The sequence below is a fragment of the Tupaia chinensis genome, unplaced genomic scaffold (assembly GCF_000334495.1).
Source record: "Tupaia chinensis unplaced genomic scaffold, TupChi_1.0 Scaffold142351_1, whole genome shotgun sequence".
NCBI classification, from domain to species: Eukaryota; Metazoa; Chordata; class Mammalia; order Scandentia; family Tupaiidae; genus Tupaia; species Tupaia belangeri.
In genome coordinates, this window is record NW_006202199.1 from 150,413 (window position 1) to 154,893 (window position 4,481).

Sequence of the window (4,481 nt, forward strand, 5' to 3'; positions counted from 1 at the left end):
TGTAAAGTTATATGTAATCCAATGTAATATGAAGAAGATATATGATAAAAAATAAAAAAAAAAGAATCAAAAACAAACAAACAAAAAAAATAAATAAATTAATGAAATTGCATCAGACTGAAAGCTACACAAGGAAACAATAAACATACTGAGACGACAACCTAAGGAAGGGGAGAAAACATTTGTAAACCATACGTCTGATGAGGGACTAATGTCCAAAATATATAGGGAGCTGAAAGAACGCAAAAACAAGAAAAAAAAGTTGGTGTTTTTTGTTTGTTTGTTTTTGAGAAGTTTTTGCTATAGGGCTCATGCACTCACCAGACAGAGAGAGACAGAGATACAGAAAGTGAGAAATCACCCCCCAGGGGGGATGGCCACACCACAATCCCTTCTACTCCATTCTAAAAAAAAAAAAAAAAAGAAATTGCACCACTGTAAATGAAGGGTCAAAAAAGTCAAATCAGGGAACCAGCAGTTAGCGTAATGGCTATGTCGCTGGACTCCCACGTAGTCGACCGTGGTTCGTGTCCTGGACCCAGTGGCTTAAAACTCACGCCGGGCGCGTGTGCGTGCGTGCCCAAGATCCCAAGAGGAGAATGGAGGAGAAGGGATTGCGGCGTGACCATCCCCCCTGGGGGGTGATTTCTCGCTTTCTGTCTCTCTGTCTGTCGGGCGAGCGCACGCGCCCTACAGTGAAAACTCTCCAAAAAAAAAAAAAAAAAAAAAGTCAAATCACATGAAATCACTCTCAGATAAACTATCTTTATTTGTTAGCATCTATAACTGACACCTGACACCTTTCCCCTCATCCCCATCATGAGCATACGTGCTTTGAGGGAAGGAAATTCTTTGATATGCTCAATATTCACGACTGCTCATTATTACTTTTCAAACCAAATTAATTTTCTGTTTTAGAATTCTAGGTGCTCCATAGTCTGTCTGTATCTTATCAACTTATTTCTCCTCTTTATCTTCGGGAACTGGGTTGTGAGTATCCCTTCACTGTTTCTTGAGCACTTGTTGCAGTCACTTCGCTGGTAATGTCTCTCTCACCTCTAACAACTTCTCTCTCTTTTTCCATTTTAATTCTACTCATTATGAATACAAAAATGACCTTTCTGAACACTTTCCCAATCTAGTATATCAAATTAACTTGATCTCTGTCTCTACCTGATGCTTGCTTCCTTCAGCACATGCTTTTCACTTTTATAAGAGTTGAATGATATGTCCCTCAATTATGTAATGTGTTTTTGCATGTCCTTAAGTTGGATAAGTTCATAGATCTTATGGCTTTTCACAGCAAATAGAGTTAGATCATCCATTTGTATTTACTGCACTGACTGCTAAAGTTTAGGTTCTGTTTACCTTTAATAAAGTATTTACAATATATAGGGTACTAAAACAGATAATAGGTGAAGAGAGCACAGGTGTGATCAGGGATGGTGAGAATTAATCTTTTATTTAAAAAATGTATCTGGACATGGGTCCAGCAGGTGGTATGGTGGTTAAGGTAGTGGAATCCCACTTGGCCGACCATGGTTGGAGTCCTGGACCTGGCAGCTTAAAAATCATTCTGGGCATGGGACCAGCAGTTATCGTAATGGCTATGTTGTTGGACTCCCATGTAGCTGACCACAGTTTGAGTCCTGGACCTGGTTTCTTAAATACACACCGGGTGCATGTGCATGCATGCCCAAGATCCTGGCAGGAGAAATGGAGGAGGAGGGATTGCGGCATGGCTATCCCTCCTGGGGGTGATTTCTCGCTTTCTATCTCTCTGTCTCTCTCTGTCTGGTGAGCGCACGTGCCCTATAGCAAAAACCTCTAAAAAAAAGAAAATTATTCTTGGCATGTGTGTGTGTGCCCAAAATCCCAAGAGGAGAATAGAGGAAAAGGGACTGTGGCATGGTCATCCCCTCTAGGGTATGACTTCTCACTTTAACTCTCACTGTCTTTGTCTGATTCTTTATAGCAAGTGTGTGAATTCTATAACAAAAAGTAATGCATCCTGACAAGGAATTAATAATATTGTTAACAAGAGTAGTATGTAGGCTGTGATATAAAGTCCTAAACAAATTGCCAGGCCCTGGACTCAAACCATGGTCAGCCATGTGGGAGTTCAAAGCCCTTAGCCACAACGCCTCCTGCAAGTCCCTGGAGTAGGCATTTTTTCAGTACATTCAAGTGACATTATCCACTGTAGAATTGTAAGATGCGGAAAATATTAGTTGCACTTCCAATGAGTATTACGGAGTTATCAACTTATGAAACAGAAAACTGGGGCCATCAGGTGGCGTGGTGGTTAAGGTGCTGGATTCCCACATGGCCTTCCATGGTTTCAGTCTCAGACCCAACGGCTTGAAAAATCACTGGCACATGTGTGTGCATGCCTAAAATGACAAAAGGAGAATGAGAGAAGGGACTGCACTGTGGCCATCTTCGCTGAGGGTGTCTCTCACTTTCCCTCTCAGTCTCTCTCAGGCAAGTACACACACCCTATGGCAAAAGCGTAAAAAGCAAAACCAAGGAAAAAATTAGAAAACTAAGAGAGTGTCATTTTATTTACTTAAACAATGTTGATGCATAAAATAATAAGAATAATCATTGTAGACAATTTTAAATAAAGAAAAAAAGACCTACTGTTTTTATTACACATCAAAAACTACTAATAATATTTTTATGTGTTCCTAAATTACCTTTCTTTTATCTTCATATATAGGTAGTTACTTGGAAAGTAGGGTTATTCAGTATATAAAAATTTCTTTTTTATGCAATATTTTTGTGTCCATTTTATTATTACAAAAATTACTATAAACATTTTTAAATGATTGTACCATAACCAGTCATATACTTTATTTAATGATACTATCTGAATGGTTATCTTTTGATGTTTTTAATTTCTCCCTATTAAAAGTAACATTGCAATGGATATTGTTATATGCAAATTATTTTCTGAGGTACTAATAATTATTTTCTGATAGATTTATCATTACCTGTCAGAGTGTGACCCTTCAGGAGTTCCTTTAATCTGTTACCAAATAATTTCCCAGTGATTGCATCAATCTATGCATCTATCGAGAATGCAGTTAGGTTCCCATTTTACTGTATTCTAGACAGCACCGTATATTATCATTTCTTTTTTTAAAACTTATTTTAGTATGCAAAATAAATATGCCTTCATAGTTGTTATGAATTTTCTGTCTCATTAATAATGAAGGCAAAGATTTTTAATCTGTTTTAAAAAGTTCTAATTCTTCAGTTTTTCTGTCGTATCCTTTATGTATGTTCTAGTGATTTTTTCAACTGACTTACAAAAGAAAACAACTGACAAGTTTAAGTTATATTAAAATTTAAAAAATTGCTTGGGAAAAGACACATCTTCAAGTATCAGAAAGCAAGCCATGGACTGTGAGACAACATTTGCAAACATATTCTGATAAAGTACCTGTATACATAATACATAAAATTCAGTTGAAATGAAACAATAAGAATAGAAATAATCTAATTTAAAGAAGAGATGTAGAGTTGGCAAATAGCATATGAACAGAAGCTTGGCATGATTTGTTATTAGGGGATATCAAATTAAAGTAATAAGTGTATACTTAAAAGAATGGCTACAACCCTTATCCCCATTCAAAACTTAAGCATGAATTCTGGCAAGAGCATGTAGCAACAGGAAGACACACGTGTATGTTCTGAATCTGCCAGCTGAGAGGGACTAGAAACAAAGACTTCACAGAATTGGTCACTCAAGATATCATCCAGATCTTGGTTTCTAATACCATTCTACAATGTAAAAGAATGAAGGCCCTTTGGAGAAATGGCTGATTCTAGAAAAGTAGAGGAAATATGCAGGATGTGATAGGAGCCAGTAAAAATAAATAAGCATGCATGAGTCTGTACTGGTAGATACAAACAACTGAATAATAAATAAATGGTAGATAGATGGGAAGGTAGAAGAGCAGGGAGGACAACTAGAGATACCAGAGAAAATAGAGAAGGGGGTGGGAAATACTGAGTGGGAGGGAGGAGATCAGGGAAGACACAAAAACGTTCAAACAAAATATTTAAACAAAAAATAAAGTTATCTGTTGATAATGAATATGGTAATATCTTTGACTTGACTAATAATGCATCATATTCATGCTGCAAAAAACCAGGTTGTATTCTGTAAAAATGTGCAGTGATTAAATGTAAATTACAAACAATAATAATAAACAATTTTTTTAAAAAAAGGATTACATTTGAAAACTCAGAATGTGCCTGCATTATTAAGATTTTGCTTTGACATTCCACTAATTTGCTAACAATGTGAAGAAAAGACTTCTTCATATATATTAGGTGATTCCTAATATTTGTTGAGTGTGTTGAAATCATAACTAATTACACTTTTACATAATTTGTAACCTCATGACTAATTCTTTAGTTTATTCCTAATAAATGCTAATAGTTTGGAATTTGAAGTATATTTTAGCTGG